This window comes from Pteropus vampyrus, unplaced genomic scaffold (genome assembly GCF_000151845.1).
Source record: "Pteropus vampyrus isolate Shadow unplaced genomic scaffold, Pvam_2.0 Scaffold336, whole genome shotgun sequence".
NCBI lineage: Eukaryota > Metazoa > Chordata > Mammalia > Chiroptera > Pteropodidae > Pteropus > Pteropus vampyrus.
In genome coordinates, this window is record NW_011889117.1 from 1,237,338 (window position 1) to 1,264,126 (window position 26,789).

The 26,789-nt window shown below is 35.5% G+C and overlaps 1 long non-coding RNA gene and 2 pseudogenes across 3 annotated transcripts in view; all 3 read left to right on the top strand.

Moving 5' to 3' along the window:
- LOC105304286 overlaps nt 1-26,789 on the top strand; it is a 68,405-nt gene that overhangs the window by 26,055 nt on the left and 15,561 nt on the right. For 2 of the 3 annotated variants that reach the window (XR_002776822.1, XR_896984.2), the window contains exon 3: nt 12,924-13,193. This is a non-coding gene — a long non-coding RNA (uncharacterized LOC105304286). Of the gene's footprint in view, nt 1-12,923; nt 13,194-26,789 lie in introns of those variants that run through there. The other variant, XR_002776823.1, reaches the window with a different exon arrangement.
- LOC111730851 lies at nt 11,887-12,005 on the top strand (annotated as a pseudogene).
- On the top strand, nt 16,406-19,389 carry LOC105304336 (annotated as a pseudogene).

A 26,789-nucleotide genomic window follows, 5' to 3' on the forward strand; every position in this document is an offset into this window, starting at 1 on the left:
GGAGTTTCATGGATCCCATGTTAGACCTACTAAATTAGAATCTCTGGATGGTACCTGAAATCTAAATATTTTACAGATGTTCCAGGTGATTTTTTAAAGCTTTTATTATGCAAAATATCAATCCTATACAAAAGTAGAGAGAGTAGTGTCATGAATCCCATTGTATCTATCACACAACTTTCACATCACATTGTTTTCTATAGCCCCTACTACTAGAATATTTTGAAATAAGTTCTATTATTTATTATTATTATTATTTATGCATCATTGTTTTATCTATAAATATTTTAGTACTTATAAAAGATATATACTTTTTTAAAAAGCATAATCACAAACCATTATTATGCTACCTAATTCTTGGTTACACTGAATATCTGTCTACTTCAATCATTGAAAAATTATGCAGTTATACCTATATTTCCACCTAAGATTCCAAAGTTGTATGTATCACACTGATAAATCATTTTCCCCAAAGGCTCAAGATTTTGATTACACAATGGCAGACAGGTATTTTAAATCATGAATGAGTGTTGAATTTTATTTAATTCTTTTGGATATATATTGAGATGGTTATACAGTTTTGAATTGTTAATAAAGTTTCTAATGCTGAACCATTCTTGTGATAAAAATTTTTGATTGTAAAATTAAATTTAATTTGTTAATTTTTATTTGGGATTTTTGTGACTATGTTTATGGATGAGCTTGGCCCGTAATTTTTTTCTTCTCTTACTGTCCTTGCTGGATTTTAGCAGCAAGGGTATGCAAGTCTTAAACTATGATTTATCAACACGTTTTAACAGCTTTTATTCACCATCATTTCTTGCACTTCCCTGTCTCCTTCCTGGTTCATTTTTATTCTGGTTTGAGTACATTCCTTAATAGTTCTTTCAGCAAGAATGTTTTGGTGGTAAATGTATAAGTCTCTGTAGGTCTTTAAATAAATTTATTCTTTTACTCCTAAACTATAGTTTGTCTAGGTATAGACTTAGGTCACTTTGTCCATGGAACCCTCTAGATTTCACCAGTTCTGAACCCACTTTTACATTAATTTCTCAGTTCAACATTACTGAACTACATAGGTAGTATGAATTTGAACCACATGATTAATTTATGCATGCTTTGAGTTCTAGTTTCTCTCCAGTATCCCTTTTCTATCAGTAGTCTTAGGTAATACGCTGTATTTTCCTTGTGAATCCAAGGTACCAGAAATAAAGAGATAAGTGTGCAGCCACTTTGGACAGTTTGGCTGTTCTTCAAAATATTAAATACGGAGTTATCACATGAACCAGCAATTCTGTGTCCGGGTGTTTACCAAAGAGAATTGAAAATGTATGTCAACACAAAAACTTGTACATGAACATTCATAGCAGCTTTGTTTATAATAGCCAAAAAGTAGAAAAAAATCTAAATGTCCATAACTGAAGAATGGATAAACAAAATGTAGTATATTTTATACAATGGAATATTGTTCAGCCATAAAAGGAGATGAAGTACTGATACATGCTGCAATATAGATGAACCTTGAAAACATTATAGTAAGTGAAAGTAGCCAGATACAAAAGATCACATAGTATATGATTTCATTTATATGAAATATACAGAATAGGCAAATTTATAGAGACCAAAAGTAGAGTGGTGGTTGTCTAGGGCTGGGGCGTGGATGGGAAGGTGAGGGGAATGAGAATCACCATTAATAGGTATAAAGTTTCTTTTTGGGGTGATGAAGATATTCTAAATCTAGATTATGGTTGATCGTTGCAAAACTCTGTAGATATACTGAAAAACATCGAATTGTACACTTTAAACTGGTGAACATTATGATAGGTAAATTACATCTCAATAAGGCTGTTTAGAAAAAAAAAAAAAAAAGAGCTAGAGCAGGGGTCAGCAAACTTTTTCTGTAAAGGGCCAGAGAATAAATATTTTAGACTTTGTACCATGTGGTCTCTGGTCAAACCACTCAACTCAGCCGCTATAGCATTAACACAGCCATACACGATATACAAATGATTGAGCAAAGCTACATTCTAATAAAACTTTATTTACAGAAAGAAGTGGTGGGCAGATTTGGCCTGTGGACTGTGGTTTGCTAACATCTAAACTAGAGTGGTAAGACAGAGCTAAAGCCATGGAGATATTGGAACCATCTAGCTTCAGTTTGGGCTTCAACTTTTTTTTTTTTTTAATCATTCTGATAATCATTTCTAGCACCCAGGGATTTCTTTTTGTGGTTTTAGAAATCAAACATGTAATTTAAAATGTATTTTTGTATTTTATCCATTATTTCTGTGTGCTTAGAGAGGGCGAGAGGACTTCCTGCCTCATCTTAGACTGCCATATTTACCAAAAGTTCCATATATGCTAAGCCCATCTTCCTCTTACTACTCCTCCACTCCCTCAGTAATGGCCTTTCAGAAAGCACTTTACTCTGCCCCTAAACCTTCACAGGGCTGACAACTTCTTGTCATTCAAGTGAAATATCATTTAGGCCTTCCCAGTCTATACAGTCTAATTTGTTCCTTCTCACTCTTACAGTCTATCCCACTACCTCGTTCTATATTTTCATAGCAGAGTCATTAGGCAGGTGACTGTTTCTGCCTAAGCTCTGGGTAGGTGCTTTCCTTTTGGGATTGTGTTCATATGTGGGCAGTGCTAACTAGGCCTTCAGTTTTCACCACTGTATATACTGCTTTGAGAGCTTTGGCTTCTGTTTGGTACTATAGGTTCCTGGATATTTATTATTGCTTAAGGAAAATTTCTCCATTTCTGGTCCTTGAACAGTTTTTCTCTTCTTGTCTTTGAGTACAGCCAAAAATTAAAAAATATATTTTATATATATATAAAAACAGATTGTCTATATATGTGTGTATAGAGAGAATTTTATATATATATAAAATTCTATAATATATATATTATATAAAATATATTATATATATATATAAAATTCTCTCTATACACACATATATAGAGAGAGAATTTTATCTATTATTTTAGGAGTTTATAGCAGAAAAGAAGAGGTTGCAATATGTGGTAAATCTGACAATGACACAGAGGTCACAGACTTTTTAAAAAAGGAATGAAGTGATGTCCATAGCTTTCATTGATCTTTTCCAACAAGTTACATGAATTTCTTGATGAATTATAAGACTCAGGCCTGTCTAGGAAAAACAATGAGACTTCCCTGTCTTCCAGTGAGCTGATTAGGGTTCACTAAAATAGACAATCTGTTTTTATGGCCTTTTACCCTACAGACAGATTCAAATAGCTGCTCCTAGCTGTACTCTACCACTATTTGGTCTGTCTCCTGCCATCATCTGTGAACATTATCAGTCTTTTCTTCACCTCTACTCCCTACCTCACAACCTTCCAGCATGCAGGCCCACAACGTAACACCTGATTCCTTGTTTTAATTGCCTTCTTTTGGGGCCTGGGGGTCAGGAGTTAGGTAGGTGTTGGCAAGCAAAGTACTGATGAATTGTGTCCAAGTGAAGTAAGTGGTCCATTTTAATAGGGCCACCTTTGTGAACTACTACTCTAAATAGCTTTATGTAGGTGCCCTAAAAGTAAATTGCCTTCCCTATCTAAAACAGAAAATGCAGTTCTAACCACATGTATTTTTATTATGTAACTATATCTTATCATACTGCATTTGATAAAATACAAATATGGCACAAATTGGAAGATGAGAAACTGAATTATTCTGAAGAGCAGGTCTGCATTGATCTATTTCTTAGTTAATAACCACATTTGGTTCAATAAAGATTTCTGAATGCTTACTGTGGCCAGCTTATAGTGCTAGGTATTAAACTGCTATTACAGAAAGACCCCCCAAAACAGTTATTTAAACAAGATCTGACACTCATACAACAATCTGGAAGGCAAGTATTCCAGCAGGGCAATGGATATTGAGGGATGAAAGAATCTCTGCTGTACCAACCTTGTGGTGAGCCCAGAGGCAGAGCCATGTTTTATGGATCCTGAAACATACAAATTTGGAGGTCCTCTTTAAGTAAAAGAATCTGGAATTATAAAAAAATTACAAAATTAAGTATAGGACCTGAGCTAGTGAGAGTCCCTAGAGTAAAAGTTTAGCTTTTCAATAAATCCAACTTGTAGGCTTCTGCCCTCCAGGCAAGATTTGCCTCAAAAAGATGGAGACCTGTATATGTTAGTGTATTATAGTATTGTTGTTGATAAGTGGTCTGAAATAATTTCAGACTATTTTGCTATATTAAGAGCTATGGATAGTCATGAAAGATTGAGAAAAGGGAGAGAGGAACGTTTGTTGGAGTTATCCATAAAGGCTTCATACAGAAGGTATAGCCAGACCCCAAAGGATGGGTAGGACTTGGAAAGGCAGAATGAAGGGAGGAGGCTATTCCTGGTGAGGGATGCACATAGCAAAGTCTTGAAAGCAGAAATGAGCACAGCATTTGGGAAATGAGACTTAATAATGTTGGGGAACAAGATTAGTCAGAGATAAATGATAAACTGTCCTGATGAGATGCCAGAGTAAGACTTTTGGATTTGAACAAATAGAACAGGGGTTGGCAAACTACAGTCAGCTGGCAGGCTGAATATGACCCACCTTCTGTTTTTATAAATAAAGTTTTATTGGAACACAGCCATGCCTACTTCTTTACATATTTCTGTGGCTGCTTTCCAGCAAAAACAGAGTTGACCAGTTGCCACAGAGACCTTATGGCCCACAAAGCCTTAACAGAAAGTTTGCTGGTCCCTGACATAGACAGTAAATAAAAGTGGGATTTTAAAGAAAGGCTTAATCTACCAGTTTAAGATTGTAAACTAAGACTGATCTAAGATTTAGGATGTTTTCAGACGCTTTCACATCGAAAAGATGAGAATCTTAGGTAAAAGAACAGAGAACATAAAATCCTCTAATAAGGACAAGAATAAAGTTTTATTGAAGACCATTTTTTTTTTAATCTGATATATTTGCAAATTCTTAAATAAAGCTCAAGGCAGGTTTAGAAAACTTTAATTGAAATATTTTCTTAGTTTACAGAGAGTATATGTAAGGGATAATTAGGTTGAAATGAATCTCATTGTCTTGCTTAAACAGTTCTTGAGGCATTATTTGTTTTAGTTTGTTTTTTTTTTTTCCTGGTGTTCTTTTGTTTCTGAATCTTTCACAAAGCAGTTGGGGCCAATTATGTTCCATGCAATTAAAACCAAATAGTTTGTTCCAAGAAACTCTTTAATGCAGCTGTTTCTCCTTAATCTTGGTCATTTTTTATGACACCGTTTTCCCTCCTAAGTAAAGCTCTCTCATTCTGTGGTGGTGGTAACCGCAAAATAAAAATTCCAAGAAAACTTTTTGTAGGGTTCAAACTTTTCTGAACAGTATCTTCTCCCCTATGTCGAAAGCCCAGGAGCTCCTTCAGGTTCGATAAACTGTTTTTATATTCTTTTTTTTTTTTTAAATTTCACCCATGTACATGCAACAGAAGAGGGAATTGTACCTAGGAAATAAAAATGTAACACTTCAAAAGATGACACAATGTTCCCATTAAAAAATTACTTTTACTTATTGACGTCTGTGCTCCAAATTCCCACATTTTCACAATCATTTAACATTTACTGAAATCTTATGATGTGCACATCAATGAAGACTCAAATTGGAATAAGACCTGCTTCCTCCCCTCTTTAGATTCTTAAACTTTTGCTCTTAGGACCTCTTTAAAAAGTCTGCAAACTTTGAGGCTCCCAAAAAACTTTTGTTTATGTGAGTTTTATCTATTAATATTTACCTTATTAGAAATTTAAAATGGGAAAATGTTTAAATATTTATTTAAAAATAACAATATGCCTATGACAACTTAACATAAATACCATAGTTTTATGAAAACTATATTTTCTAAAACAAAAAGTTGTGAAAAGGGGCCAAAATTAGCCAGGATAACCATATTTCTCAGGTTTTTAAAACCTGTGTTTCAGTATACTGAATATCTTTCTTAAACTACACATAATCTCCTTTAAAATACTTGAGAAACCCTGCAGCAAAAGAATAAATAGCGCCAGGAATGCATTCAGACCCAGCAAGGGCTATCGAGATAGTCTTAAGGAGGCATTTTCATAGCATATGTAAACAGAGAAACATCAACTTGATGACTTTACATTTTACATACTTTGGCTATCTTACAAAACTTGGAATGTGAATTTTAGGATAGTTTAGATGGCAGAATTTGTAAATAGACAGTTGAACGACCAGAAAAGTTTACTTTCACCACAGGTTCAGACATTTGGTGTGTGTGCTTGGCTGAGGAGCCAATGGGGCAAAGCTTCCGTCTATGGGATTATGACTAAACGCCTGTAAATCAGAATCCCACCCAGGATGAATGATTCGGCAGCTCCACAGAGCCTTGGTTGGCCTCGGTTGGCCTCAGATAGCCGTTCCCCCGCTGGCTGCCTCCAGAGTTCCACACATCGCGTGTGTTCCACCATGGGTCCAGACAGAGGTCCAGTAGAAGAGCCCCTCCTCCCGGGAAACGGGGCGCGGCCGGAAAGGGGGCCGCCCCCTCGCCCGTCACGCACCGCACGTTCGTGGGGAACCTGGTGCTAAACCATTCCTAGACGACTGCTTCTGGGTGGGGGTTTCCTAGTAGCATAGCAGCTCCATCGCTGGGATCTATTGAAAGTCAGCTCTAGACACAATGGTTTGTCCCTCTCTTCCACACCACTGCAGCAGGAGGCGGGGTGGGGGGGGGGGAGTTTACTTTCCAGTAATAGTAGGGTCATATAGTTTTATGAGAAGACCAAGTTTATCTGTGCCATTAAACACAAATATTACAGTTTTATTCATAATTGCAAAATCTTGGAAGTAACCAAGATGTTAAAAAAAAGAAAAGAAAAGATGTCAAAAATGAAAAGATTGGATTCCGTGAATCTGTTTAATGTTTGGCTTAATAAAAGACAACTGGATTCTCATGTCTGCTTATACATTTAACCTGTTGTGTTATCACATGTCATCTAGCATCTAGAAAATTCCACCTTGAGAAAATCAGAGTGAAAAAGGCAAATAACATCTTAGTATTATTTTGAAAATAGTTTTGACCTCATATACCCACTGAAAGGAGGGAGCCCAAGGGGTCCTTGGATCACACTTTGAGAGCCCCTGTTCTATGATGAGAAAAGGGATCTATATATGTAAAGGAAAATGACAAAATAGACAGCATAGTGACAAGGTGACAAAGGGGATTTCAGAGTAGGCAGCTATAATAACACTAGGAAAGGGATAAGGAAGGAGTAAAAGGCTTTGGGAATCAAGTAGAATTTGAGCTTGGCTTTGAAGGAATCATAGGGTTAACATGTGGAGATCTTAGAGAGAGCTTTTCAAGTAATTGAATAAAGGTACCAAAATTAGCAGCTGTATGCAGGAGGCATTAAGGAAACCAATCAGTTGAAAAGGAGGATTCCTGTAACAGTAACCATAAGAAAGCTGAAGTGGCAATATTAGTATCTGATAAAGTAAACTTCAGGATAAAAAAGCGTTCATTACCAGAGGTAAAGAGGAACATTTGCTAATGTATAAAAAAATGGTCTGTTCAGGAATCAAAACATCATTGTGTTGGCAGAAAAACAGATACACTGACCAATGGAACAGAATTGAGAACCCAGAAATAAACCCACATACATGTGGGCAAATAATTTTCAACAAAGGAGCCAAAAACATACAATGGAGAAAAGAAAGCCTCTTCAATAAATGGTGCTGGAAAATTGGAAAACCACATGCAAAAGAATGAAACTAGACTGCTGTCTATCACCATATACCAAAATTAACTCAAAATGGATCAAAGACCTAAATATAAGACCTGAAACAATAAATTGCATAGAAGAAAACATAGGTACTAAACTCATGGACCTTGGTTTTAGAGAGGATGTTATGAATTTGACCTCAAAGGCAAGAGAAGTCAAAGCAAAAATAAATGAATGGGACTATATCAAACTAAAAAGCTTCTGCACAACAAAAGAAACCATCAACAAAACAAAGAGGCAACCAGCTGAATGGAAGAAGATATTTGCAAGCAACACCTTCAGTAAGGGGCTAATATCCAAAATATGTAAAGAACTCATACAACTCAACATCAACAACAATGACAAAAAGACAATCCAATAAAAAAATGGGCAGAGGATCTGAACAGACACTTCTCCCTAGAAGATGTACAAATGGCCGGCAGATATATGAAAAGATGCCCAACTTCACTAGCTATTAGAGAAATGCGAATCAAAACCACAATGAGATACCACCTCACACCTGTAAGAATGGCAATAAGACAAGTAATAACAAGTGTTGGAGAGGTTGTGAGGAAAAAGGAACCCTCATACACTGCTGGTAGGAATGTAAATTGTTACAGTCACTATGGAAAACAGTATAGAGGTTCCTCAAAAATTAAGAATAGAATTACTTTATGACCCAACAATTTCTCTTCTAGGTATCTACCCAAAAAATCCGCCAATGTTTATTCATAAAGAGATATGTACCCCAATGTTCATTGCAGCACTATTCATGGTAGCCAAGACATGGAAACAACTGAAGTGTCCTTCGGTAGATGTTTGGATAAGGAAGATGTGGTACATATGTACAGTGGAATATTATTACTCAGCCATAAGAAGAGATGAAATACTGCCATTTGTGACAACATAGATGGATCTTGCTAAGCTAAAATAAGTCAGAAAAAATTGAGAACCATGCGATTTCACTCATATGTGGATATAAAACTAAAAGCAAAAAACGAACAAGACAGACAAAAGCTCATAGACACAGACAACAATATAGTGGTTACCAGAATGAAAGGCGGGGGGACGTAGAAAAGGATAAAGAAGGTCAAATGTATGGTAATAGTAGGAGATATGACTTTGGGTGGCAAACACACAATGCAATATACAGCTGCTGTATTACTGAATTGTACACTTGAAACCTACATAACCATTAATCAACATCACTCCAACAAATTTAATTTAAAAATATAAAAAAGGATCTATTCATCAAAAAGACTACAGTTTTAAATGTGTACTCATAGAATTACAAAGTTTCCAAATATATGATGTAAAAACTGGCATATGAACGGAAAAAGTAAAGAAACCTACAATTACAGTTGGAGTTCTCAACACTTTTCTCTTGGCAATAGAACAAATAGTCACAAAATCAGTAAAGAAAACACAATGTAAACCACTGTATCTAATTGCCATTTATTGAACTCTCCACCCAAAACTGAAGAATACACATTCTTTTCAAGTACATTTGGAATATTCATTAATATAACCTATATGCTAGACACAAAATAAATATTAATATATTTTAAAAGTTTGAAACAATACAGTGTATGCTATCTTACCTATTAACTGGCCATAATATAATTACATTAAAAATCACTAATGAAAAGTTATCTGGGAAAAATCTCCAAATGTTTTGAAATTAAGCAAATATGCCCCTTACTAATGCATAGGTCGAAGGGGAAATCAAAAGAAATCAGAAAATATTTTGAAGGGAATGATGATTAAAACCACATATCAAAATTTATGGGATGTAGTTATGGTAGTCTTTAAAGAGAAATTTATACTTCTAAGAGCTAGTATTAAAAAAGAAGATTTAAAACTAAATGATCTAAACTTCCACATTAAGGAGCTAGAAAAAAAGAGCAGATTAAACAGTAAGCAAAAGGGAGGACATTATAAATGTAAGAATGGAAATCAGTGAACTAGAATATGGACAAAAATTTGGAAAAATAGCGAAATAAGAAGTTGGTTCTTTGAAAGACTAACAACTGATAGCCTCTAGCTAAACTGATCAAGAAAAGAAGAAAATCTCAAATTACTAGTATTAGGAATGAAAAGGAGGATATCACCACAGACCCCACTGAATAATAACCAAAATAAAAAACTTACTGGTGTGCTCAATAGTAGAATGGAGTTAACAGAGGAAAGTGTCTGTGTACTTGAAGATAGATCAATATAAATTATTCAGTCTGAGCAATAGAGAAGAAAAGATTTTTAAAAATAAGCAGAGCCTCGAGGGACAATATCAAGAGGTCTAACATTTGTGTTGGAATTCCAGAAAAAGAAGAGAAAGAGTACAGTATAGAAAAAGTGTTTGAAGAAGTAATAGCTAAGAACTTCCCCAGTTTGGTGAAAGACATATTCATCTACCAGTCAAAAAGCTCAGCCAACTTCAAACAAACAAACAAAAAATTCATGATATATACTTCATAATCAGACTGAAAAAAATACTGAAAGCAAACAGAGTAAAAATATTACTTATAGAACTATGATTTGAATGGCTGTAATTTCTCATCAGAAACTATGGAGGCCAAAAGGAAATGAAATAACATTTTTAATGTGCTAAATGAATGTCGATACAGAATTATATATCCAGAGAAAACATCCTTGAAAAAGGAAGGTGATATAAAGATATTCTCAAATGAAGGTCAAACTAAGACAATACATTACCAGAAGATCTTCTCAAAAAGGATTGCTAAAGAAAGTTCTTCAAAGAGAAGGCAAATGATACCAGAAGGAAATGGAGAACACTGGGAGTAGAGGAAGAGCAATAGAAATGGTAAATATCTGAGTAAATATAATAGACCATTCTTCTCCTCTGAATTCTTTAAAGTGTTTGATGGTTGAAAGCAAAAATTATATTGCTTGATAGAGTTTTCTGTGTATATGAATGTAACTACATCAGATAGGAGGGAGAGTTAAGAGATTAACATGGTGGTAAGGTTTCAACAATAAATTGGTAAACTCCAATTGGAAGTAGACTGAAAAGTTAAGTATGTATATTATAATCCCTATAGCAACCACACACACACACACACACACACACACACACACACACACACTCACACACACACTGCACATTACAGTAAAAGTTTTTAAAAGCCCATAGTAGATAAAATGGGATACTAGAAAAATTCAAATAACCCCAAAGAAGGCAGGAAAAGGGAAATAAGACACAAAAAGAGAGAAAACAAGTAGAAAACAGATAATAAAATGGTAGACAATCCAAACATATTAACTATTATATTAAATGTAGAGGTTTAAATGTACCAATTAAAACACAGACATTGTCAGAATGGATTTTTTAAAATGGCATAACTACATGCTGTTTACAAAACTCATTTCCAATGTAATGATACAGCTAGATTTAAACGAAAAGAATGGAAAAAAATATATAACATGCAAACCAAAATAAATCTGAGTAGCTATATTAATATCAGACAAAGTATTATTTGAAGAAATAATAGCTAAGAGCTATGAAGTCTCAGAACAAAGAAAACTACCAACGATAAAGAAGAGCATTACATAATGATACAAGGGTCAGTTTACCAAAAATATGTAATAATCCTAAATGTGTATACCATAAACAGAAGTGTCAAAATACATGAAGTAAAACTGTTGCTTAAAAAGTAAAATAGATAAATTGACAATTATAGTTGGCGTTTCAACACTCCTCCCTCAGCAATTGATAGAACTACTAGACAAAAAATTAGCATATAGAAAAACTCAACCAAATGGATCTCATTGACATTTATGGAACACTCCATCCAACAACAGCAAAATACACATTTTTTTCAACTGTACGTGGAAACAATAATCAGGCATAAACAGAAGTTGTAATCAATATAGACCATATGCTAGGTTATAAAGTTATCCTTAACAAAGTTAAAAGATTTTAAATCATGCAAAGTATGTTATCTGACCATAATAGAATTAGGCTAGAAATCAAAACCAGAAAGATAACAGGAAAATCTCCAAACATTTGGATATTAAACAACATGTTTCTAAATAATCAAAAGGTCAAAGAGTAAGTCTCAAGTGAAATTATAAAATATTTAGAACTGAACAAAAATGATAGTACAACAAATTTTCTATGGCCATGCCACCCTGAACAAGCCTGATCCTGTCTGATCTCAGAAGCTAAACAGGGTCGGGCCTGGTTATTACTTGGATGGGAGATCGTCTAGGAAGACCAGGTGCTGTAGGTGTAAAAAATAAAAAATAAAAGATTGTAAGCTGACAAGGTCCTTGCAATCTGTGAGGTCAACCAAGGGTTGCCTCGCCTAAAAAAATAAATAAATAAATGATAGTACAACAAATCAAGCTAAAGCAGTGCTTAGAGGAAAATTGATAGCATCAATGCTTATATTAGAAAAGAAAAAAAGTCTCATATGAATAATGTAAGCTTGTACCTTAAGAAATTGGAGAACTATACCCAGGGCAAACAGAAGGAAGGAAAGAATAATGATAAGAGCAAAAAATCAATGAAATTGAAAACAAAAAAAATAATTAAGGAAACCAAAAGCCAGTTCTTTGAAAAGATCAATAAAACTGATAAACTTCTAACAAGACTGATAAAGAAAAAAGAAGATACAAATTACCAGTATCAGTAATGAAAACAATTACACACTTTTAAAAGGTAATAAAAATTACAGACATTTAAAAGGTAATAAGGGAACACTCTGAACAACTCTATACACATAAACTCGACAATTTAGATGAAATGGACTAATTCCTTGAAAACTACAAAACTCACTCAAAATGAAATAAAGTCATTTTTAAACCATTAAATACATTGAATTCATAACCTACAAGAAAAGGAATCTCCTGTCCCAGATGTTTCAGTTTATATACTGTATTATTTTCATGACATGTTCAAAAAGACAAGACAAAAAAAACTATGGTGATGGAGAAAAAAATGAGTGGTTGCCAAGGGTTAGTTAGGAATGAGGGCAAGGTGACAAGTATGACTACAAAGGACAGCATGAGGGAATTTTGGGGGATGCTGGAACTGTTCTGTATTCTGTTTGTGGTGGTGGTTGCATGAATCTATACATGTATTAAAATGAACTGTACACACAAAAAGTCAATTTTACCATATGTTTACTTATAATTCTTTTTTGTAGAACCAGGACTCCTGAGGCAAATCACTTATTCCAGAGCTGGGACACAGGAGGTACAAGATGAACCTGGAACATCATTTATGCTATAAAGTAAGGAATTACTAAAAATAAGAATGGGCACATGTCTTGAAGGCAAAGGAGCCAACCTGAAGAAATTTCTACTTACTCTATCTGGACATTTTAGCACCAGAATAATTAAGGAATGTAATAAATTATAAACCATTAAATAGAAAAATATGAATCCCAAATTATAAATATATATATATATAAATAAGGGAGAGGGGAAGACCGTTGCTTACAATAGAATGTCTAATGCTTACTGCTAAATGTGGAGGGAATGCTGAAGTTGTAAAATTATCATTTTGCAACCCTCATAACAAAGAATGGTTCAGGCAAGAATATCAATGAATATTAAAGCTAGGAGCAAATATTTATGAGATGCAGAATATTTGCATGATCTTAGAGTATGTCCCAATAGATGGTTTATTGGTTGCCAGGGAAAAATTATAACTCTACAGTGGAGAAATCTGACAACTGAACCAGGTGATCATAATTAACATCACCAATAAGGGGCAGACGGATATCGTGTGCCTCTAGATATTAAACCCTGAAGAGAACAGACAACATTTATGTAGTTCTTCGATCAGAAATGTATAATATGAATCTAATTATGAGAAACATCAGACAAACTAAAATGTTTCCATAATTTTTCATGTTTTGTTACATTTTAGGTTTGTCTGATGTTTCTCATAATTAGATTCATATTATACATTTAATTATACATTTAATTAGATTCATATTATACATAATTAGATTCATATTTTACAGCGTCATAAATGACAAAGGCTATAAAATTTTTAAGATTAAAGAAGACTAAAGAGAAATGAAAACCAAATGCAATGCCTGATCATTAACTAGATCCTGTGGCAGAGGGGGGAAAATTCAATAGTGGACATATTGTGTCAATTAACAAAATTGTATGCAATAGACTAGAGTATTATATCAATGCTAAATTTGCTGAAATTGATCAATGTTGTGTGGTTAGGTAATAGGATATCCTTATTAGGAAATACAGACCGAAGTATTTGGAGGTAAAGGTAAATGTTTGCAACTTTTTCTTAAATCATTCAGAAAAAAAAAACTGTATGTGTGTGCACACGTGTGTGTATAAAAAAAAGGCAATGAAAATGATAAAGCAAATGGATAAAAATGTTAATGAAAAAGTGACGTCAGAATTATGGCAGTGTAAGAGAATGTTCCTTTGATCTCTCTCCTTGAAATTACATCACGTTGAACAGCTATAATCAATCAAGGATTTCTAGACTAACACACAAACACTTCTTAGAGATCTGCACACTGAAACATCTGAAGGTGGGTGAGTTGGGGCAAATCGGAAGAGGGAAGGGAGAAGAACAGGGATGGATACTGGCCTGGAGCTCACTGTGGGACTCGGGAAGAGGGGAGGAATCAGGTTGCTTCATGCACGCTCTGTAGCCCCAAACATTCATCCTGAGTGATCATCATATACTATGGCTGAACCCAGCAATCAATCTATAGAGGTAGAGACCAAAATACAGAAGCGTGACAGCTGTGTTCTAGCAGCCATGACTGTCAGGCAGAAAACAAAGCCACTGCACATAACAACCTCCTCCTACCCTCCTAGAATTTGCCTTCCTGCACCCTCCCAGAGCTAGCAGTAGACCCCAGAAGAAACTCTCAGTGAGTGTCCGACTACAGAGCAGAGTATCTACAGCCCAGAGAACTGAAGAGTCAGCTTTGAGAGGCAGACACACACTGCAGCTAATCCCAGTGACTGAGTGGAGATATAGAGCTGAGACAGCTAGGGTCTGGCAGTCGCCATTACTGTGAGGAAAGCAAAGCAGCAAACACACCAGTGGCCTCTCCCAACCCACCCTGCTCCCGCCCATCGAGGCTGATTCCAGCATAGGCACCTGGGATACCTCAAGCAGCACAACATTGCATCTGGCTGCTGGGGGCAGCTCCAGGCCTTACTTACCACATTCTCCCACAGCAGTGGAGCCCTGAAGCTGAGGCAACCTGGTCACAGAGGAGACACTAGTGAGTATCCCCTAGGAATAAAGGGCAATTTTTGCCCAGCACACATCCAGGAGGCCTGGGCAGTGCAGAAGGCTTGTGTGCCACCTACTGGAAAACAAAAGAAAAACCTCTTCTTATCAACCTGCTAAAGAGATATCACCCTTAATAAAAAAGCAGAGTTCATTCCCATAAATGCCTAGGAGTAGAAAAAAATCCATCAAATACCACGAACAACTAAGATAACAAGGCAGCTCAGAAAGAAAATGAAATTCTCCAGAAAATAACTTAAAGACATGGAAATATGTAATTTAAATTACAAAGAATTCAAGATTGTGGTTCTGAAAAAATAAGATGCAAGAAAACACAGATAGGCAGTTTAATGAACTCAGAAATATAATCAGCAAACAAAAGGATTACTTTATCAAAGAGATTGAAACTTTAAAAAAGAACCAAATAGAAATTCTGGAGCTGAAGAACTCAATAAAAGAGATGAAGAATGAGGTTAGGAAATAGAACTGACCAGATGGATGAAAGAATCAGTGATATTGAAGACAGAAATCTGGAAATGACACAGATGGAAAAAGAGACTTGAGAGTGAAAATAAATGAAAGAACTCTACAAGAACTATCTGACATCATCAGAAAGAGCAATATAAGAATAAGGGGTATACCTGAAGGAGAAGAGAGAAAGGAACAGAGAGCCTATTTAAACAAATAGTTGATGAGAACTTCCTAAACTTATGGAAAGAACTGAAGCCTTAAATCTAAGAACCAAACAGAACGCCTGATTATCTCAATCCAAAAAGGCCTTCTCTAAGGCACATTATATTAAAATTGTCAAAAACTGATGACAAAGAAAGAATTCTCAAGGCAGCTAAGAAAAAGAAAACAGTAACCTATATAGGAAATCCCATTGGATTATCATCGGATTTTTAAGCAGAAACTCTGCAAGCTAGGAGGGTGTGGAATCAAATATTGAAACTCTTGAAAGAGAGAAATTATCAGCCAGGAATAATATATCCAGTGAAGTTATCCTTTAGATATGAAGGAGAAATAAAGACCTTTCCACACATACAGAAGCTGAGAGAATTTTTCCACCACAAGGCCTGCATTACAGGAAATACTAAAGGGGGTTATTCTACCTAAAACAAAATATAAATGGACAATTCACCAATAAAAAGGCATAGAGTAGCAGATTGGATTGAAAAACAAAACCCAACCATATGCTGCCTTCAAGAGACACATCTCAGCTGCAAGGACAAATATATCCCATATATGAGTGTAATCTTATGTAGAACTTAAAACCGAAAGCAACAAACAAACATGATAATTGACAGATATTTTCAAAAGTCTGTATATTCCATTTTGGGGAGAGAAGGAAGGTAGATAAAAGTAAAGGGGGTCAAATATATGGTGATGGAAGGAAATTTAACTTCGGGTGGTAAACACACAAAGCAGTACACATATGGCGTATTATTGAATTGTACACTTGAAACCTATATGATTCTATTAACCAATGTCACCCCAATCAATTTAATAAAAAGAATATCTCTTGCAAACTTGTGATTGGATCATGTAATCAGCCTTCAGATTCTTGGGATAAGGATCGATTTCTTTGTTTTACACCTGTTGGAGGACAAACAACCATGCCACATATTCAGGTTAGGTTCTCAGAATGCCTAGGGATATGAATGAATATTCACTGCGTGATCTCCAGATCATTCTCATGTTTGTCAAAAAATGTATGCAACAACAAGAGCAACTCTAGAAAAGGAGTTTGGAGGTGGCCACATTAAAGATGAAGTATTTGGAACAGTAAAGGAAGATATTTGCTGTCACAAACTTCTCCTGCCCCATTGACTACAGCTGAGGAAAAATTACGACAGATTAAAATTACCAAGGTACAAACTGACATGGATATGGACACTAAGCATCAAACACTGCAAGGAATAGCATTTCCTATTTAAGATTTTCAGGCTTTGGAAAAATTGAATAACAGCTCAACTATGTGCAATTGAAATGAGATGTAAAAAATGAAAATATAATTTTGGCCAACACGGCAAATACAGAACTAAAAGATTTGTCAAAGAGGATTCCCAAGGATTCAGCACATTACTATTTCTTTCTGTATAAACATTTCCATAACGGAGACTATTTAGAGTCCATAGTTTTTATTTATTCAATGACTGGATATACATGCAGGGTGGGAGAAGAGAGCTGATGTTGTATTCCAGCTGCAAGAGCCCTCTGCTAGAAATTAGACAACTACAAATGGTTATTATTAGAAAGATCGAGATAGGCAATGGGGATGGGCTTACTGTAGAATTCCTTTGTGAAGAGGTACACCTAAGCAGCAGGCACATAAGCAAAGTTTTGCAAAACCAAAAGGTCCTGCAGGAAAAAGAGGAATTTGAAGTCTAATTAGGAGTTCAGCTGAAACTGAAGCCACTAATGATTAATATATTAAGTATTACAATACTACTTTTTTAAAAGTCCAGCTTTCAGTACAGGAGACCTGAAATCATTCCATGTTGATAGTAGGAAAAATATTGTACTTTTTGAAAAATAGCACTTTTTACTTCTGTGTATTTTTAAAATAAAGAAGTCTCGTGATTTCTATTTTTGAGTTAAAGCTAAAAAGGGGTTCAACATAGTGATGTCTAATTTTGTCACACTGTTTTCCTAGAGAAATGATTCCATATTTTCACATAATTCTTAAAGTTTTATACAGTTGGGCCAATTTTAGAAAGTCTAATGTCTAAAAGTAAGATATACTTCTCATTACTCCTTAGTGAGACTTCAAATTCTTTTCTTTGAAAGAAAAAGACTTTGAAATATTCATACTACTTAATATGTTAAAGGCCAGGTTAGATTATTTTCTAAGCTGAAAACTTAGTGTGCCTAAGAAGAGGTGGAAAGTTGCTTACTCTGAGGAGTACTGCTAACTCTCAGACTGTGGGATCATGTCTACAACTTTTAGAAACAGTGCTTTATTGCAGCAGTCTTCTGTTTGACTTTGGTTTTTTAAAGGGCATTAACATTTCAGAAGGTCAACTTACTCTGAAACTTTAAAGGTACAAGATACTTTCTGTACTGCAGGATTTCTGTTGAATTGAAAGACACGTTTAAACCACTTTAGTAAATTCTCTTTCTAGTGTTTTAAAAAATTTCTATTTCAAAAGTAAGTCATTCTATTATAAGTAGTGAGGCCAAATATTTATGTTCAGTTGAATATTAAATTAATATTATTCAAAAGCAAACAAAACTAAAGTCAACGTTGAAAAAGTTTTAAACATCAAGATCGGTTTCTCTACAAAACCGTATATTTATAGGCAAATTATGTTCTTTATCACTTTTGAGCAAATATTTAGATTTAATAAAATAATTCTAAAGTCCTAGTATTCACCAGCCTAACACAGATAAGCACTTAAGAATCTTGTTTCAATTTACATCTTACTTCAAAACACATTTAACTGTTTTTTAAAGCTTTGCATTTTCAGCTACAACCTACAGATTTTGAGCCTCATTTTTCTTTGATACTTGAAATAGATAGAGCTAGAACACTTCATCACATTTAAACTGTAAAACCTGCTGTGAGAGCCAGAACTGGGAGGTGTTTTCTAAATGAACTGTGGGGATCCAGGAATTAGAATTTTTTTATCTAAACTTTATGCTGCATAAAACAAATACCAGAAATGCATATTTCAGAGTATAAAATAGGAACCACTAATTTTTATACCTTATTATCTAAAGTAATATGTTCCCTTTTAGAAATTCAATGTGTGTTCAAGTAAAGCATTTTAGAAAAATTACAGGTTGACAGATTGTTTTTTTAGAATTAAGAATATTTTTGTGGGGTTTTGTTTTTACAAATAATCAGACTATAATATTTAAACATGCAAAATAATCAACAGTAATGTTACACTTGTCTCAAGATACACTTTAAGTCATTCTATTGGTGCACACGTAGACACACATACACACAAATTATTGCATTGAGAATCCTGGATCTGTGTTGCAGACCATAGGTGAAGTTGTTATTTTCAGTCAAGAGGAATGTTAACCTGTCATGAAGGTATGAAATAATTTAATAGTGAATGTTTTTCTGTACTATCCATGTACAATTATACTCTAAATTCCACTAAACAACATGAATATAAATTCCAGAATATGGGTATGATTATATAATAATAAACTAATTATTATTAAATCAATGATTGTTGAAAATCAGTGACGCATTTGTTACAGTGTATAACTCATTTACAGTATGTTTTAGGTGGCATCATCATAACAATAGGCGAATAAAGGATTCCCAATTAATTTATATAGCAGGGAAGAATTACATGCCTTCTGTAGACGTTTTGTAAGTGTACTTTATATTGCAATAAAATTTGTTTTCTCTTTTTAAAAAAGAAGTATCAAATAATTTCTTGGAATAATCTGGTGCATCTACTGGGAAAAATTAAGGAAAAATATGTTTTTAAAGTGCTAATGTTTAATTAATCTTATAATAGAAATGAAATTCAGAAAAAAGTTAATGGAAATTAAATATACAATCATAATAAATTAGAAGATGTTAACAATGTGTTCAAACTTGAAAAAATTAATATCTTGGGAAATAATAAAATGTCATCTTGCTCCAGATACAAATATTGTGGGACCGAGAAGTCACATAGAATAATCAATATTCCAGAAGTCAGCAGTCATGAATTAGCAGGAACATCTTTTATTTGTATTAATCATTTGATCCTCTTAGTCATTTGATGAACAAGCCGAGGTCTCATATAGGATGTCTCTAAATCCCACCAAAAAACTGGGTTGCTAGTATTGATGGAAATGTGAAATAGCCTGATATGTGAGAAAGAGCACTGGAAAAGAAGTCAAAAGACCTCAAGTATAGTTCACAGTTCTGCCACTAACTAGCTGAGTAAATCTCTTAATTACTCTGGGCTTAAGTTTTTTTTTAACATGTAAAATGAAAAATATATATTAAATTACCTTCAAGAGCTCTTCCAATAATAAAGATTTGTGAGGTGGAAAAGTAAATAAAATTGGAGATGCATTGCCTAGTAAAGGTCTCCCATGTCCAACATGGTCATATGTGCTCAAGGTTAGAGATAGAAAGTGTTTAACATGCTTATTTATCTCATCTGTCCTTAGGGAGGGATCAAATGTCCCCTGGAATATTTTTCATGGGAAAGAGATCTCCGTTGTCTAGAAAACTCCTTGGTGGTGAAGGAAACGACACCATGAACTCCAGAATACTATTAGGACAGCTTTCAAATCCATTAGGATGATTATATAGATCAATAAAAGATAACTTACAGAGGGAAGAAAATTCTTTTGTGTGTACAATGCTCTGTGCCAATTACTTTATATAGCTATCTCGGTTACTCTTAATGTATTATGTAGGTTTATTGTCCCCATTTTTTAAATTTAAATTTTTGGATAGAGGAAGTACAAATTAGTAGTTACAAAATAGTCACAGGGATATAGAGTACAGCATAGGGAATGTAGTCAATATTATTGTAATGGCTGTGTATCAGTGCTAGATGAGTGTTAGAGTAATTGGGGGGATCACTTCATAAATTATATAAATGTCTAACCATTGTACTGAATATCTGAAACTAATATAATAAAAACAATAAAGTAAAAACAAGGAAAAAATAATACAAAGTGTAGTCTGAGGTGAACAATTCTAGGTCCACACTCTTGGTAAAATATGGAAAGCACAGCATTTTTTTTTTTTTTATTTAACCTGGCTCTTGACAAAGATTGCACAAATCATTTGTCTTAATTGGGTTCCCCTAAAAGCAGAGTCTAAGACAAGAGCTTGGGTACGTATGGTCAAGTTGGGACCTCAGGAATAGGAGGGATGGAATAGGAAAAGTAAAAGAGGAAAGGAGAAAGGAAAACAAAGACGTGTTATTAAGATTACCATGTGATCTCACTTAAATGTGGAATCTAAAGAACAAAATAAATGAACAAAAGAAGAAAACAGAGACAGACTCATAGATACAGAGAACAAACATGATTGCCAGATGGGAGGAGGGTTGGGAGCTGAGTGAAAAAGGTGAGGGATTGAGAAGTACAAATTGGTAGTTATGAAATCATCATGGGGATATAAAGTACAGCATAGGGAATATAGTCAATAATATTGTAATAACTATGTATAGTGCCAAGTAGGTACTAGACTAATTGGAAGAACGCTTCATAAATTATATAAATGTCTAACCACTATGCTGTATACTTGAGACTAATATAAAAAATATTGAATGTCAACTGTAATTGAAAAAATAAAGATGACTACTGTGGGTAATAAGTAAGTAAATAAATTTCAGATAGTGGAGAAATTGAGGGTCACAAAGTTTAAGTGATCGGAATCCCATATTCTTTCCGTATTCCCTCCCATCTCTGTCTAGAGAGCCCAGTTCTTCCAGAGAACCTTCCTATTCCTTCCATAGAACCTTCCATGATCATTCTGGCCTACAATGATTTTTTCTTCTTCTGAGCTTCTCTAGTGCGTATAACCTATACGACCAATTTCACGCCTGTAACTTTTTGCAATGTTGGTTATATTGATTCATTTATTAATCAGTAAGCATTTATTAAACAGCCACCATGGAACCCCATTAGGCAGTGGAGATACACAGATGAGTAAGTCTCTGCTCTCAGGAGTTAAAATCCGATAGAGACAGCCCCATTAGCAGTTTATTAACATCCCAATCCATTCTAAGAATAAATCATTCTCTCTACTTATCTTTCCCCTAGTTAGGAACACTCTCATTTCAGCTCTCAGGCCAATAAAAAAAAAAAATTAAATCATTGAGCCTGAAAGTAGCAAAACTAAACCTTAAGAGAAAGGAGAATTTTACTTAATGAATTACAGTAGCAAATACTCTATAAGCATCAAGGACAAAACACAGAGGAGATAGCAATTGACTGAGAAACAAACTTCCCAAGCAGAGAGGATTAGAGCCAAGCTCCCAGCCTTGTGGCAGTACAGAATGGCTGGTGGCACTTTGCTATCTTAATCAATCCTGCATGGGGAAAAAAGTCTTATTTATCACTCGTTGGTAACTAGGCATGACTTCAGGAACAAAACTATTCCAGCCACTGTTCTAGCCAGTTATGCTACTAACAACATATTCCTAAGATTGTCTTCTTGAGTGCAACAATCACTTTCTAGCAGATGGTGAAAGTCCACAAATAACAGTTATGTGAGCAAAATCTGGTACATAGAAAAGATTCTGCCCAGCTTTGGTTTCTTTCTGGTTCTTTTAGTCAGTTTGGATCTTGCACTCTAGTAATGTTAAGTTCCTGTTTTGTTTTTTCTTTAGTTTCTAGCTCAACCCAGTTAATGTACAAAGCAATATGGTAGGTACTTAAGGTAAATAAACTTGAAAAAAAGAGGATTCTTGTTTCAAAGAGTTGAGAAACAGTAATTATCTAGTATGTAGATCGGGTCATGAATGTCATGTTTTTGTGACAAGTACTTCTGCTCTTTAGAGTCATGTATAAAAGGCAGATATATGGCATAGAACATTCCACCTCATACTGTAAGATTAAAATCATTGCTGTTTTCAAGGTCCTGGGCTAGGCTATGTTAATCAGGAGTCCTAGTCATGCCTACTAATAGGCTTGTCCCAGATATAAACATTGCAAGCATTTTCTGAAGTGGAGCTGAATTCAGAGGATTTCTCGGTCTTACCATTGTAACCTAGGATCTAAGAAAGAGAAAGACTAATCCCTGTGACTTACTGGGTTATGTTCCCCACATCCTTCCTAGAGGTGCCCCTGAGGAATATTCTAACCCAAGCCTCATCCTGCCTACTAGGCAAGAGGTGAGGTGGGTGAATAGATTCCCTCTAAAATGTAGAGGGTAGGGGTAAGGGAACTGAAATTCATTGATCATCTACCATGTGTTACATACATCATATCTCATTTAAAATTCACATTAACACTGTATAATATTATCGCCCCTATTTTACATCTGAGGAAACTGAGGCCCAACAAAGTTTATTAACTTGTCCAAGGTCACATAGCTAGTAAGTGGTATTGATTCAGCTTGGCGAATGGCATTGGATGGAGTCCTAGTTCAGAAATCTGTTGGATCCTGGCTCCACCAAGGATCTTCCATGGATAAGTAATGTTAAATTATCAAAATGCTCCAAAACTATGGGCAAGAGGCCCCCACACATCAGGCTGGACCCCAGGGAGACCCAGACAGCACCTAAAATTCAATTGCACCAAATTTCATTAGTCTCCAAAATTCAGTTTTTTGCACCTTAATTTCAAACTGCTTTCAGATTAGAAATGTTATAGCTCAATTGCCATAAAGCAAAAGGACTCACCAGAGAAACTCCTGCTGAGTTAGCAACACTCTGGGAGATGGAGATCCTTGAGGCAAGAGAATATAGAGGTCCCTTAGCCCTGAAACCACTGAAGATCTGAGAGGCCAGCAAAGTGGTCAGTAGGGTAGTCACACAGTTGGAGTTCATTAATAGCCCAGGGTTGTATAAAAAGCAGTGGAAATTCAGAGGATGGCTTTGGTCAGGCTGCCAAAGTCCCTGAACTGAAGCCCGGACCCTGAGTTCATTGACCCTTCTCATTCAGCACTATTTCCACAGGTAAGTCCAAAGGAGAATTGCTTCAGGAATCTGACAATTTAACTCTGCTCTGCTCTGCTGATATAAGGATATCATCATCAAAACTGGCAAGAAAATGAGCTGATGATGACATGATTTACTAATGAGATCAACTCTCATTTCTTTGTAGGGAGCTTTGTAGGAATTCTCTAAAATAATAGATATCCCCCCATTCATTTATATTTAACTTTGGGTTTTGGGGTGGTACTTGGCAGAAGTAAGGTTCCTGGTTATGTTTAAGTTGGGTTGAAAATCAAAATGAGTAGTCTTTGAGAATACACTGATTGATGATGAAGCACAAAGGAGAACCAACTGGTAATTTAGAAATTGCCATCATTGATCAACAAATGGGGAGGGGAGTTATAAGCAGATACTTCTAGCCACTGTCAGAAACTGGTTCTTTGTCAGAATTTGAGTACAGAGGCTCAGCACCAAACTAGGCTGGGGAGAAAGGTTCACTGGCCAGAAGACTTCTGAAATATTTCCTATAGCTGATTTATACCCTTTCAGAGAGGAGTTTTGTTGTTTGTTTGTTTGTTTGTTTATTGGTTTTTGGTTTTATTAGTCTCTAAAGTCTCTTCTGAGAAAAAGTCAATTCCCTGCACTGGACGAGGGCGAAGTACTTAAGGTTTGTCAGTTTCATCCCTGTCCCCAGGCATGGTAATCTGAAGATGGACTTCCTCAGGGCTGAGTATCTACTAATGGTGTTCTCATCTTTCTCTTAAGAGGGCCCCAAATTTCCCAAACTGCCTTTGAGAGACTCAGATATTTTATTTTATAAATAGTAGTTATAGACTTTATGTATCCATCACTCATGCTATCTGTGCAAAATCAAGAAAATATACTCTAATGTAGCAGTCCCCAACCTTTTTGGCACCAGGGACCAATCCTCCTATGAGAATCTAATGCCCGATGATCTGAGGTGGAGCCGAGGCGGTGATGCTAGCGCTGGGGAGCGGCTGCAAATATAGATGAGGCTTTGCTGGCTCACCTGCCACTCACCTCCTGCTGTGCGACCTGCTTCCTAATAGGCTATGGTCTGGTACCAGTCAGAGGCCCTGGGGTCGGGGACCCCCACTTTAATGGATACAAACTTAGAGTACCAGTCTCTTAGGTCTGGCAGGTAAGGGGTGATGGTTGATTTTCAGTGCAAGACACACCTGGAGCACATCACTTAAACTGTAAATGACCTTTATGAAGCTATTTTGGAATTATTTCACCACTTGAAAATGGGACAGAACCATTGCAAGACTAAAGTTATTTATCAAAAGCCAGATCTCTAAGTCCAAAAGAGGAGAAAGAACTATATACTTTGCAAAGTTCAGTCCTTAGAACGATTCTACTCTGCTGGTATATGGCATTTCTACATCTTACTTAGACTTTAGGCTGAACCTGTTATCTGTTGCAGGTGGGAGATGAAGGAGTAATGCCTTTCAGAAAAGCTGTCTTCCTCTTTAGCTCCCAGGTTCCAGTTTGGATTACCTCTTCTAATAATACCATTTTATTCAGTCAGTCAGCTCCAGGTATTTATTATCTATTATGTATACTACCCTATCGTAGGTGCTAGAGGAGATACAAAAAGAGAAATCGTACACATGGTTGTAAAAGCATTTACAGAAACTCGTAAAGGAAGTGAAGTTGGACTTGAATATTTTCCAATTTCTTTGAGTATTACTTGGTAGTACTCAGTAGCCCCAGTTTTGGTCCCCACAGCCCTGGCCTAATTTATCCTCATGCACCAGACCTTCTATTTCCAAACTTTTAGAACATGTATTAGTGATAGTATATGAGATGACTTTTAAGTTATGCAGATGTGGTTTTAGGTGGTAAATGGACAAGCATAAAATAATTACATCATGAGAAAGTAATTCTCATTGCAGTTCTCTTTCAAGCCTGGATTACGTGTAGAAGAAAGTCTCATTGGGCCTAATATGTCATTAACATACTCTACGACTTCTCAATCTCCTTTTTAGCCAAGAAAATAGACCTCAAGCTTGAAGTTTTCTTCTGGCAACAGCAGCTGTTTAGAATTTAATGACACTGTTTTATTCATTTTCTTTTTTAGAATTATACTATGTTTATGACCAATGACACTGATATAAATTTTATATGAATGCATTTAAGTTTTGGAAAATTTAGTTGATTTAAAGAAAAATATTAAGTAAATAATAATATAGGGATATGTTATGATCCTGAAGCCACTGTCCAAGTTACTAAAGTTTGGGAGACATTTTTTTTCCTTACCAACATCCCAGCCAAGTTTACTGTTTGTGACCCAATCCCACCCTTTGCCTGACCTAGACCAATTCCAGATCTGATAATGGCTGATAATAGGTTAGATTCATACTTCTTCCCTATAAACATTATAATAGGGCTTTCAGTTCTTAAGCCTAAAGAGATCATTTTAAGGGTAGAAATTTTTATAAAAAGGTATGCAAGATATGATATTTGTAGTAAATAAAACTTTCACAATAATAATATTGAGTGCTGCCATTTATTTGGGCTTTTTGAGCATTCTCTAATCCTCACAACAACCCTATGAAGCATTTATCAGATGAGGAAATCGAGGCACAGGGAGGTTAAACAAAACACTTTCTTGGTTACTGAACCAATAAGATTCAGAGCCAAGATTTAAGCCAAGGTTTTTCCACTACACCTTTCGTCTCTGAACCTCTTGTCACATGGGTACCTATTTGTTCCCCTGAGCATAAGGCAAATCCTGCATGGATGGAAAGTCTGAGCAAGTGTTCAGTAATGTAACACAGTGAAACCGAGAGATGCTGTGGAAATATGTCAGAGTGGGTGAGCCGACTTGGAGGAAGTGAGGGCTCTACCAGAGGTGTGTGGAATGACCTCATTACATTCATTTTTGCCCTGCCTTCTGCTTCATGGTTCACAGACCTCCTTGTAGGACCAGGCCAGCTTTAATGCCTTCTGCTGATTCTAAGCACTCAGGAAGGAGCAGGTGCTCTTGCTGTCTTAGTTCTGTCTCTGGAAAGGATGCCTTTCCTCCCAGCCTGCAGCTCTTCTTCAGCTGGGGTTGGTAGACTGCTGCCTTCAGGACATGCAGAGGCAGGCAGGATGCATCTGCTTTTGGAGATGAGCCCCCTGCAGAGTTCCTGTCAACTCTGTCACTGTCTGTTGTAACCTAGGGTCACAAGCCA